The following is a 13,485-nucleotide window of genomic DNA, read 5'->3' as shown; positions in this document are numbered from 1 at the left end:
AGTAACAGCCAGGCAGGGCTTTGTGGAGGGGAGCTCAGAGGGAGAGAATAGCTGTGTCTCTGCTCTGGCTGGTTCAGATTATTAAGAAAAGATGAGAAGAAATCCTGCTGCTATCCTGCTAAGAGGTTCAGAGGGAGAGATGGCATGGCAGGGGAGAGGATGGGGTTATAAATTGGTACAGCCACTTTCAAGAGGAAGTTAAAGAGATAAATGCCTCAGAGCCAGAAATCTCACCTCTGATACCTACCGAGAAAACTACTGTACAGGTTAATGGCAGCTGCATTTGTGTCGGAGTAGAACTGTGCCTAGAGGACTTTCAGTGACTGATTTTTGGTGAAGTAGGTTGCCAGGCTTCTCTTCTGAGGCACCCCTGGATGAACTTGAACCTCCGACTTTTGGCTAGAAGTTGAGCATGGTAATCGTTTGCACCTCGGGGTTATGCACTGTAGCATTGCTGGGGATTATGAAAAGCTGGAAGCAAAACAAGGGCCTGCCAGTAGGGAAATATAAACAACCAGTGATGGTATATTTATTTAGTACAAGTGGTCATCAGCTAAGTCAGGGGTCAAATCTGATTTATATCCATCAGCCAAACTACATTTAAGAAGTCTGGCAAAAATTCATGTTGCAGAATCTGTACGGTTATAGTGTTTCTGTAAATTCAAGGAAGCCAAAACAATGCAACAAAAGTATAAAATCCTTGTGAGAGAATCTCCCTAGCCTCACCACAGTGACTACCTGTAGGGATGGAGAGTGGGCAAAATGGGATTTTAATGTTATTTATTATATTCTATTATGATTTCTGGTGTGGCGCTGTGAGCTAATGTGCTGGACTCAAGGTCGCGGTTCTAGCTCACTACCCGTTTCTCAGAAACCCTAAACAGGCTCACTATGGGTTGGAACTGACTTGATGACACTTAACATTCTTATTAAAGACTTCTGATGTGGCACTGTAGGATCAGCACTGGACCGCGAAACACAAAGTTGGCAATTCAAACCCATCAGCTGCTCCTCAGAAACCCTATACAGGGTCACTATGAGTCGGAACTGACTCAGTGGTGTTAAACAACGAACATTTATTATTAAAGGAACCCTAGTGGCACAATGGCTCAGCACTCAGCCGTTCCACAGAAGAAAGACCAGATGAACACTCCTGTAATCATCACCGCCTTGGGAAGTCTGTGGGTCTGTTCTCCCCTGTCCTATACAGAACCAACTCAGCGGTACACAACATTTCCATTAGAAATGCTGGAGGCAACTGTGATCAAGGGCTAACATCAATTAAATCTGATGGTGGTGGGTTTTATTGTTCTCTATTTTTAAAATATTATATTTGAAGCATTTTATTTGAAAAATGAGACATGCTTCTGCCATCAAATTGCTTACAAGCTAATGGGAAAAGGAGCAAATAGTCAGGGGCTCACAGATAGTGAATGTCAGTGTTTTTGACCAAGACAAGGAGTGCAAGAGGAGATGAGTTTGGATGGAGTATTAGAATAAAGTTCAGCTTTACTTCTCCATATCAGCAAGATAACTGTGACTCAAATAAATGAATATTAAAACATTTTTTCTCACACATAAAAGTAGTCTGGAGACAAGTGATCCAGGACTGCTAAGGTGGCTCCACGAAGTCATTGGGGATTCACGGCCATCCCTGCAGTGTGCCTCTTGACCTTATTTTCTAGCATGACTGTCAGAGTTCCAGCTATCTCAAGCAGCAGGGTGGATGAAGGACCAGAGAAGGAAGCATCCTTTAAATATTCTTTATAAAATATCCACATGGCACTTCCACCTACATGTCATTGGCCAGACATAAAAAGTCACACAACACCACAATACCTAGCTGCAAGGGAGGATGAAAAATGGGCCAACTAGCATCTGCATTCTAATAGGAAGAAGGGAAGTTGAAAACAACTAGATGCTGAAAAGCAAGAGAAAATGAGTTTGTCTCCGACCAGTTAACTTTGAGGCTGTGCATTTGGGAGTGTATGGATGGATCCAGAGCTGACGTGTGGGGAGTAGGGTGCAGTTTCCCATTCAGGAAGCATCAGTAAGTGGTGGTGGAAGGTACCAAGAAGGAGGCTGTTAAGCAGCCAGAGAAGGGAGAGGAGAACCACACGAGAAGCCAGGGGCAGGATATCCTGTTTGGGGGAAGGTCAAGCAGGATGAGGGTAGAAGCAAGACCACTGAGTCTAGGGGTTTCTTCAAAAGCATTGTCAGTGCTGTGGGGAGATAGAGGCAGGAAAGGAAACAGAAAGGAAATAGAGAAATGAACAGCTGGAAGGAGGGGAGGAAGGAAAGAGGATGTGGGAGCTGGAGGAAAGGGTTTCCTTAAGGTCAGGGAGACCTAGAAGAGGGTTTGTAGGCTAGGCTTCCCATCCTCCTCAGAGGAAGGCATGGAGGTACTGATGGAAAGTGTTGAGCTCTGAGGTGGGACAGGAGAGTTGAGGTAGGCCATGCCGGTGGCCTCCACTGTCTCTGAGTAGGGACTTTAATGTGAGACAGGTAGGACCCCTGCCCCAGGAATTGGGAAAGACCAAGGAATTAGGTAGCAACAAGTAAAAGAACTGCCTAAGCCATTGAGTGGTGTTGGTGGTTAGCTGCCATCATGTCAGCTCTTGACTCATGGTGAACCCATGCACAATAAGATTGCAACATTAGTGTATCTGCAAGCAGTTGAGAACCCTAGTCTCTCCAAATACCAGGCTTTGACAAACCAGTGAGATAAGTCTTCAGAGAAGGAGATTCAGGAAGCCAAACTCATTCCCCTGCTGTATGTAATGACAGCAGCTAATCCTTATATTGTCTACTTGTAGCAACCCCATGTGACAAAAAATGGCAGCTCAGGGTTTGCCTGGTATCTATGGGTTGGAAACGACTTGATGGCACTTAACAACGGCAACAATCTTTTTTAAAAATTGTGAATTATGTCATAGTTTACATGGGAGAACATTAGCTTTACATTCATCCTATTGTGTATTGTTTCATTGCCATGTTTACAATCCCCTCCATGCATCATCATCAGCACACAGCCCCTCTCCCTCTCTGGGTCTAGAGTCCCAGCTGCTCCAACTCTCCACATGATTTTCTCTGCCTCCATCTCTGGCATCACTGTTTCTCTGGGTATGGTCCCGCACTCCGCTCTTCTCCCTTGATGGTTCCAGGGACCTTCGCTCCTGGATTGCATAGTCAATCACTCCCCTCCTTTAGCAACAATCTTTATAGAAGCAAATCACCAGGTCTTTCTCTGTGTTGGTTTGAACTTCCAACCTTTTGGTTTGTTTAACCACTGCACCACTAGGGATCTTAATTCTCATATACGGCTTGCTATAAGCACTGGACTGGTAACCTCATGGTCAGCAGTTCAAACCTAGCAGTCACTCTTGGGAACCCTATACAGTGTCACTATGAGTCAGAACCAATTCTACAACAGCAATGTGCCAGGTACGGTTCCGAGGACTTTTCATCTATCTGATGCACAGCAAGGTTAAATAACTTGCCCAAGGTCGAGGCCAGAGCTAGACCATATAATGTCTTTCTCCGAGTTAGAAGAAGGCACCTCTCCCTCTGCACAGGCCTGCGAATGAAGCACAGTGTGAGTTTCAGTCTCCCTTCATCCCTACATGCAGTGCACTGCGGCCCGGTCCAACATCACACAGCTAGTAAGAGGCAGAGCCTGGATTTGAGCCCAGTTCATCTGATTCTCAAGTGTGTGCTCTTTACCACCATGCTATGTTGTGTGTCCCCAAGAAGCAATATTAATATTGCTTTAATATTAAATAAGGTGGTTTTTCTTTTTGCTTTTTCACTCTATTTAATGGTAATAATTTCTAAAATGTGCCTTGTTCCTTTTGAGGACAGAATACATCAAAATGTCATTGAACCCTGGTTAAATATACATCTCTCTGTCTTGCTCAATCTCTCTCTCTCACACACACACACACACACACACACACACTCTGCCTCCGTCCCTCCCTTGTCTTTACCTGACACCCAGCCTGCGGCCTCCTTATCCTGGAAAATTGTTTTTTTTCCTGTTGCTAAAGTGCTATTGGAGAAAAGCGAATGTGCAGATATGTTAGGGCCATTTAAAGTTTTGGATAACTTTGGTGGTTTAGTGGTAGAATTTTTGCCTTCCATGTGGGATATGTGGGTTTGATTCCTGGCTAGTGCACCTCAAACAGGGCCACACTGTGTCTGTGGAGGCTTGCATGTTGGTGTGATGCAGAGCTTTTAGTTCATGGAAAAGTGGAATGAAAGGATAATAGAGTTTCCCCACAAACTTCTTAAAGCCCCCTTGTATTTTCTAAGATGCCCCTATCTCCTCCCATCGAAATCCTGTTGACTATGTTTTTATTGAGAATAACACAATTTGATGATTATGAAAATGCAAAAAGTAAAAACATCAAAATGAAAATCCTCTATTAACTAGTGTTTGCATTTTGATATATTTATTTTGCTGCCAAACAGAAAATTGACCTCAATAAAGCTGAAAATAAAGTTTATTTTAAAGGGGAACAAAAACCTGGATTTGAATTATATACTGTAAATGCAGTTTTCTTATCTCGAGTTGTTAACGTGCTCTGCTATGGGGCATTTCCCGCTGTCATGAAACATTCCTTTAGTGGCTGTGTGGTGTCTTACCACATAGACACAACAGAATTTAGTTACCCACTTCCTGGTGCTTGGCTATTTTAAGAAGACTTCCTTGAGTAGCTCTTATGGGCACCCTTGATTGTTTCTTTAGGATAAATTCCTAGAAATGGAATTACTAGCTCAAAGGAGGGTGTGTGCCAGTTTGTAAAACTTCTGTCGCATTTCTTGCCACCTTCCAGGAAGGTTAGCTGCTTGTCTTCCACATCACACACCGGGGGACCTCTTGGGACTCATTGGATCAGCTTCACCAAAACTCTTCCCTGTTTGTTTTCATTTGGATTTCCCTGCTTATTATTAAGGTGAAGAGGTTCATTGTGATTGCTGGAACTTTCCTTTTTGAGATAAAGGGTGTGTATTTCCTTACCCTATTTTACTGACCTCTTTATGGAATGACACTCATCCTTCAAACTCAACTCAACTCCCACCTTTCCCATGAGCCCTTTCCTGATACCCATCTTTCCCCTAAAGGTGGAAGTTATTTTCACCTCTGAATTATTATAGCAGCTTGCATCTTAAAACCTTTGTCAAATGCTCCTTTGCATTATAATTTTATCTGTGGCCCCTGGTAGACTTTTAGATCTTCAGGGTGGGAAATGCATCTTATTCATTTGTGTATGGAGTCCCTGTAATTAACAGTCTCAGCCGCAAATTGAAAAGTGAGAAGCTCAAGTCTACCCTGAGGCACCTCAGAAGAAAGGCTTGGTGATTTGCTTTAAAAAAACTGAAGTCATTAAAAACCCCATGGAGTTCAGTTCTCCTCTGACACACATAGTGACATCATGAATTGGTTAGTGTGATGGTGACTGGTTCATTTCTATATTAGCAACAGGGCCTGGCACAATGCTGGATACTGGATGCTCTTGAATCGAAACATGGACAAGATAAACACATATTGTCCTTAGAAGTAAAAGTCTCATTTAGTAAAATGAGTCTAATTCCATCTTTTTAAATTGTTTTCTTCCATTCCTCCTCTTCCCCCCATCTGAGCCAGCGAGACTTTATCTGTAGGTCCGGCATGGCAGTCACCAGTAGTGGAATGATGACCACAGGCAGCCTTGGTGGGGAGGCTGGGGCACGGTGGTCTGAGCTGGCTCTCGTTCAGACAGGACAGTGGAGAGTTGTCAGTTAGCTTCCCAGGATTTTTCCTCCTTGATGGAAAATAATCACCCCTCCCCTCCCCTTTTCCTCTTTTGACAGTTGAAAGTGTATTATTATCGTTAATAGCCTTATAAAATCAGTACACGGTAATTATAGAACATTTGGAAAACAGGAGAGTAGAAGGAAGAAAATGATTACCTACAGCCTTCCCACTCAAGGTCAACCCACTCACGGTTAGCATGTCTGCTGTGTTTTCTTTCAGTTGCATTTTCTAGGTAAAACTTTTTTATTCCAACCCCTCCTCCACCCATAGTCGTGACCACATTTTGTGTGGGTTTTTTCCCGTCCCCCTCCCACTTTTGTTATTCAACAGAATAACACAAAGATCTATCCATGTTTTTGTAAACTTGTTCAATGGCTTTGGAATGTTTTATTGAGTGGTTTTACCATCACTCTCTTAGCCAGGCTCCCATTGTTGGACCTCTGGGTGGTTTCCACGGTTCCACTCCTGTAAACAATTATAGGATAGACAAGTTTGTGCTCAGTGTTTCCGGGCTGTCCTTTAGTTGTACCCCTACAGCCTGGCCCCACTGGCCCTTCCTTCCCTTCACTGGCCTCTCTTCAGGGCGAGAGAGCTCAACTTGCCTCTTGGTTTCTGGTTTTCAGTGTCCGTGTGTGGCAACATGTTGAGAAATGGCTTCCTTTTTCAGGAAGAAAACTCATGTTATTGAGCTTCGAGGAGGTCACACAATAGTGCAGACTCATGCCCTGTGGGTGCCAGGGCTACTGCTGGGCAGGGCCTTGGCAGAACACGGCTGGCCCTCTCCTCCCCTTGCAGGTTCAGGACTGTAGAGGGCACCAGCAGGAGGGAGGCTGAGCCCTTGAAGTCTGGCAGAACCCCACTTTCCAACAGTAAGCAGAGGGAGAGGTGGCTCTAGCCGGCACTGTCTAGGCCCCCACTAGGGGTTAATCATGGACACCACGGTCCATTTTCTGGGGCCCGACTCAGTACATCATTGCTGATCTACTCCCTGTGTTCTGTGGGAGAGTCTTTGGAGAAAACCCTTTTATATGTGGGCTTTTGAAGGGGAGCAGCCCTGCTTTCTTCAACCCCACTCGTGAGGAGCTGCTCAGGGCATGCCGTGGAGCTCCTGAATGCTCCAGCTTGCCCCAAACAGCTGTGATGATAAAGCCAGCGTCTCACAACGTCTCGGGGTAACACTGTCTGGATTGAGACCCCACCATGTAAACAGTTACTTCATCTCTCTAGCTTCCTTTCATTCCCACAGGGGGATGATGATAACCCCCATGTCCTTAGGTAAAATGAGATAGCACTTATAAATTTCTTATAACAGTCTTTGGTTTGCTAAAATAAAGTATAGAACCAGAGGACCAGCTAAGCTGCATGCTCACACAAGCAAGTCAAACCCAGGCCTCTGTGTGGGGAGAACTACTTAACAGGGGCCAGGGACCTGGGCTCTGTCCTGGCACTGCCTTTTGGTTGTCTGTGTGATTTTGAGTTAAGTGTCGTCTACTGCTGGGCTTCAGGTTCCTCATCCCTTATTCATCTCTGGGTGCAAGATGTTCTCAAAGGCCCTTCTCAGAACATGAAGTTTTGTGATTGAAAGCAAGTCCACCTGTTTCCAGGTGTGTCCTGTGCTGACAATAGTCCCATCTGGTTGGTGTGGTCTTCAGTCTGGGCCTGACTGCAAATACTGTGGTGCAGGAGATCCAGAGCCCTTTAGGATTCACCTGGGCTTGTCTTTGCACAGGTGAACTCTCCTCCACCTGGAGGGTTAATTAGAGTATCTGGGTCACCTGGGAACTGGCTGCGGGAGAACCAGCCTCCCTGGGAATGTGAGGCATGTGCTGTCCTGCATGGAGGAGCGTGGTATGAAGTATGGGCTGCTGCACCTCCTGTTCCATGGACCACGCTGGCCACAGGGCACTGCGGCCTGAGGTCTGTGTGTGAGTGAAACTGGCTGTTACCCAAGAGCGTGTGTGGCTCACTGCGCTGTTACATCACGAGCTTAAATATGCACAGCTCTCATCTCAGGGGAGCTAGCAACAGGTCCTTGCTTTTGTTCTTTCTGCAGAGCAGGTAGGAAGGAATAGGATGTGGCTTGTAGGTTTCTGATGGGGAAAGGATGGTATGATTAGAAGCAGAGTTCGGGTTGGCTTCTCTTCCAGCCCAGCCCCCTTAGCCTCAGACTTTCTAGAAAGTTCTGACCTCCTCTTGATCAGGTGACTGAGAATGTTAGGCCTCTTCTTTTTTACATCACCTATATGCCTGCAAAGGCTGGACAGTGAACAAGGAAGACCGTAGAAGAATTGATGCTTTTGAGTTATGGTGTTGGAGGAGAATATTGAAAGTGCCATGGGCTGCCAAAAGAATCAATAGATCTGTGTGGGAAGGAGTGCAGTCAGAGTGCTCCTTGGAGTCTAAGATGGCCAAACTTCGTCTCTCATACTTCAGACATATTGTCAGGAGGGACCAGTCTCTGGAGAAGGATATCATGTTTGGTAAGGTGGAGGGTCAGAGAAAAAGAGGAAGATCCCCAGTGAGATGGATTGGCCAAGTGACAGCATCGATGGACTTAAGCGTGGCAACAGTAGCGAGGTTGGCCCAGGATCAGGCAGTGTTTCATTCTGCTGTGCATAAGGTTGCTATAGGTCGATACTGACTCGATGGCACCTAACAACAACAACAACAACAAACACCACATTCCACCACTTGTCTGCCAATTTTTCATGATGTGTTAGCTTGCATCTTGCTGTGATTCTGAAAGCTATACCACCGGCATTTTAATTAACAGGAGGGTTACCCATGGTGGACAGGTTTCAGCTGAGTTTGCAGATGAAGTTAGATTAAGAAGAAGGAGCGACCTATTACTTCCGAATATTTAGTTACTGAAAGCCTTATGAATAGTAGTGGAACACTGTTGGCACCAGAATATTGAATATTGAAACATGATGAAGGTCACCAGAATGTTGTCAGATACAGTGCTGGAAGATGAGCCCCTCAGGTTGCAAGGCACCCAAAGTGCAACTAGGGAAGAGCTGCCTCCTCAAAGCAGAGCTGACTGTGATGATGGGAATGGAGTAAAGCCCTCAGGACCTTCATTTTCTGATGGAACACAACTCAAAATGAGGAGAAACAGCTGTAAACATAAAGTAATTATTGGAACATGCAATGTATGAAGTATGAATCTAGGAAAATTGGAAATTGTCAAAAATGAAAGGGAATGCATAAACATCGATATTTTAGCCATTAGTGAGCTGAGATGGACTGGTTTTGGCCATTTTGAATTTCACAATCACATGATTTACTTGCTGGAAATGATAAATTGAAGAGTAATGGTGTCACATTCAGCATCAAAAAGAACATATGAAGCTCTGTCTTGAAATGCAATGCTTTCTGTGATAGGATAATATACATATACCTATAAGAAAGACCAATACCACTATTCAAATTTACACATCAACAATTACAACCAGTGAAGATGAAATCAAAGAATTATCAACTTTTTCAGTCTGAAATCAAGATGTATTGATAATTACGGGTGATTGGAATATAAAGGTTGGAACCAGAGAGCAAGGATCACTAGCTGGAAAATAATGAATGACCTTGGTGATAGAAATGATGCTGGGGATCGCATGACAGAATTTTGCAAGACCAATAACTTGTTTATTGCAAATACCTCTTTTAAACAACATAAAAGATGACTATACACATGGACCTCACCAGATGGAATACACAGAAATCAAATTGATTACATTTCTGGAAAGAGATAGTGGAAAAGTTCCATATCATGAGCCAAAACAAAGCCAGGGGCAGACTGTGGAACAGACCCTCAATTGCTCACATGCAAGTTCAGGCTGAAGCTGAAGAAAATGAAAAGTCCATGAGAGCCAAAATAGGATCTTGAGTTTAGAGATCCTCTGAAGCACAAATTTGATGCATTAGACACTAAAGACAAGAGACCAGAAGAGTTATTTGTGAGATGACATCACGAACATCATACATGAAGAAAGCAAAAGCTCATTAAGAAAATAAGAAAGAAAGAAAAGACCAAAATGGATGTCAGAAGAGACTCTGAAACTTGCTTTCCAGCATAGTGACGCAAAGGAAATGAAAGAAATGAGGAGGTACAAGAGCTGAACAGAAAACTTTAAAGGTCAGCTCGAGAAGACAATGTCAGATATAAGAAAATGAGTAAAGACCTGCAGTTAGAAAACCAAAAGGGAAGAACACACTCAGCATTTCTCAGAAACTGAAGAAAAAACTGAAGCCTCTACTTGCGGTATTGAAGGATTCTCTGGGCAAATTATGGAATGATGAAAACATGAAATGAAAATGGAAGGAATACACAAGAGTCAATGTAAAGGAAACAAAAATCCTCACCACTGGAGCAATAAACAACATCCATATAAATGGGGAAAACATTGAAGTTGTCAGACTTTATTGTGCTCAGAACAACCATCAATACTCATGGAAGTAACAATCAAGAAATCAAACTATGTATTGCATTAGTCAAATCTGCATAAGACCTTTTAACGTTTTCAAGAGTAAAGATGTCAGTTTGAGGACTAAGGTGCACAATGTATTTTCAGTAACCTCATATGCATGTGAAATTTCAGTAACCTCATATGCATGTGAAAGTTGATATTTTCAATAACCTCATATGCATGTGAAAGTTGGACAGTGACTAAGATAGACCATAGAAGAACTGATGCATTTGAGTTCTGGTGTTGGAGGAGAATATTGAAAGTACCACGGACTGCCAAAAGAACAAACCAATGTGTGTTGGAAGAGGTATAGCCAGAGTGCTCCTTGGAAGCCAGGATGTCCAGTCTTTGTTTCTCATACTTTGGACATATTCTCAGGAGGGATATTCCCTGGAAAAAGTATCACGTTTGGTAAAGTGGGTTCAGGTGTAGCAACATTTGTAAGGTTGGCCTAGGACCCCGCAGTATTTTACTCTGTTGTGAATAGGGTTGCTATGAGTCAGTGCCAACCTGATGGCACCTAACAACAACGAACACATTTATTTACCTTCCTCTGTCCGGACAAGGAAGTCCCCTAAGTGTTCGGGCTTTTAAAAGGAGAAAGAAGGTCATGGGTAATCAAATGGCATTTACATATTTCTTATGGGAAGAGGCACTGATGCCTTTTTCTTGCTGTCCCTGTCCCTAGTCTACCGTCATAGCTCCCTTTCCACACGAAGTAGCATTCTCCATAGCATTTCCTGGCTGAATCTTTATGGGAGCAGATTGCCAACTGTTTCTGTTGTGGAATTGCTGGGTGGGTTCAAACGACCAGCCATTCAGTTCGCATTCAAGCACTTAAGCAGTGTGCCTCCAGGGATGACGCTGTCATTTATTGTTAAGTGCCTTCGAGTTGATTCTGACACCTAGCGACCCTGTACAGGGTTTCTGAGGAGTAGCTGATGGGTTTGAACCACTGACCTGTGGTTCACAATCCAGTGCTTATCTAATAGTGCCACACCAGGATTAAACGGACACTGTTGTTGTTGTGTGACGTGGAGTTGGTTCCGACTCATAGTGACCCTGTACAGGGTTTCTGAGGCTGTAAATCTTTACAGGAGCAGAAAGCCTCATCTTTCTTCCATGGAACAGCTGGTAGTTTTGAACTGCTGACCTTAAGGTTCGCAGCCTGATTTGTAACCACTATGCTACCAGAGCCTTGTACTTGTTGTTGTTAAGTGCTGTTGAGTTGATTCCGACGCATAGCGACCCTGTACAGGGTTTCCGAGGCTGTAAATCTTTACGGGAGCAGAAAGCCTCCTCTTTCTCCTGAAGAACAGCTGGTAGTTTTGAACTGCTGACCCTGAGGTTAGCAGCCCGATTCCTAACCACTATGCTACCAGAGCTCCTAAACGGACACTATAACCTCATAAATGTTATGTGGCCTCTCTGATAACAAAGACTTGTGGGGGAGGGTCAAGTGAGATCACATCTTCTCTGTCAAACTGTGAAGGATGTGCCCAAGTCTCCACAGCTTCATTGTGATCACGCCTGCTGGGGTGTTTGAATAAGAGCAAAGGGGCACATCCCTGGGAGGGCAGTTTGAGCTCATATGCATATTTCCTTTCCTTGCTGCAAAATTGAACCTTGGAAGCATGTTATCAGGGGTGTTACTTAGACCTTTGTTGTACAAAACAGGTCATAAAAGGGTGTGGCTGCTGATCTGCCTTTATTCTTCTTGCTCCATGGGAAACTTGCACACTCCTCAGCAGATTGGTAATTGAGGTCCTGCATTTGGACCACTTGCCCTTTGAAGTCTGCCCAGTCACCTATCCCTATCTGTCAAACCCACAGCCTTTCTCATGACTTAAGGCTGCAGGAAAGGGAGATGGGAACTAGTATTGGCTGCTAGACATACGGTGCATTGTTTTCATGGTCATCTTTTGAGGCAGACCTTTTCCTTCATCATCTACAACAGAGAAAGTAAAAGCTCAGAGACAGTCTGTCAGTTGTCATCATGGTCACTTATCTGGAAGGTGATGGAGGTGGGATTTGAATTTGGGTCTGTTTGATCCCAATCCCCTTGACCTTTACAACCTGCAGACCTGTGAGTGCGCAACTCTTGCTCTCACCTTCTTTCCTGTTAGGAAAACATAGACCCACTGCCTTTATAGAGTAGGGTGTTTCCTGTACTGCATATGACTTGGGGACAGGTAGACAGAAGCAGTGATTCCAGGTTGGCTGGGGGAAGCCCCTCTTGAGTATGACCACTCTGGCAAATGTGGCCTCTTTTCCATGTCTTTCTGTTTGATCCAAGTCTGGAGCTGCAGGAAGATTGTAAATGAAATTGTTGAGAACAGGGGCCTTTGCTCTTGAGAAGTAGAAAATTTCCCTCAGCCTGGGGAGGCCGGAGGAGCCCCAGGTGCACAGTGGGTAAGCGTTAGGCTGCTAACATCAAAGTCAGTGGTTCAAATCCACTAGCCATTCCACTTGAAAAAGATGAGTCTGTGTGCTCCTGTTGAGCTATACGGTCTCAGAAGACTATTCTACAGGGTTGCTGTGAGTCAGAATGGACTCCGTGGCAGTGGGTTTGGGTGGGCAGAACTCTGAAGTGGGGATATGGGAACTGCCTATGGACTGAGGTGCCACTGCCAAGTTAGACTTTCAGCCAAAGTCCTTCAGCGGGTAGCAGGTTCCTCTCTCCACACATGCCCCTCTTGCCTAAGTGCCCAACTCTAATCAAATAAATGTGATTCTGTTTGCCTGTCTCAATTGCTGGAGAAACTCAGCTCTTAGCTTCCTGCATTCCAGGGGGCTGGTATGCCAGCAATTCCCTGGACAAGCAAGAAAGGAAGTCTTGTCTTTATAGTAAAAAACACTAATAAAACATCTCTTGAATCTATTCCTTCCTTTCAACCCACACCGCCAGTAACTAAATTACCTTTTGTTTTCATCATTTGCTGAGTCTTGGTGGCTTCTTAATTGATTTCCCTGCCTCTGATTTTTGTACACCCACTTCAATCTGTCTTCCACATGGTTTCAGAATGCTGAACATTCAAAAATGCAGTCCTCTCCTTCACGTGTTTTCTTACTTCACTTCCCTCCCCATGCCTGCAAGATTATGTGCAGACACCTTTGTGTGGTCCACAGGGACCTTCTTGAGGTGGTCCTGCCGCCTGGCTGACTCTAATTCCCCCCTCCCCTGTGCCTTCTAGTCACTATTTAGTTAAAAAAAAAAAAAAA

Source organism: Chrysochloris asiatica, unplaced genomic scaffold, assembly GCF_000296735.1.
Source record: "Chrysochloris asiatica unplaced genomic scaffold, ChrAsi1.0 scaffold00266, whole genome shotgun sequence".
Taxonomy (NCBI): domain Eukaryota; kingdom Metazoa; phylum Chordata; class Mammalia; order Afrosoricida; family Chrysochloridae; genus Chrysochloris; species Chrysochloris asiatica.
Note: the sequence above shows the minus strand (reverse complement) of the source record.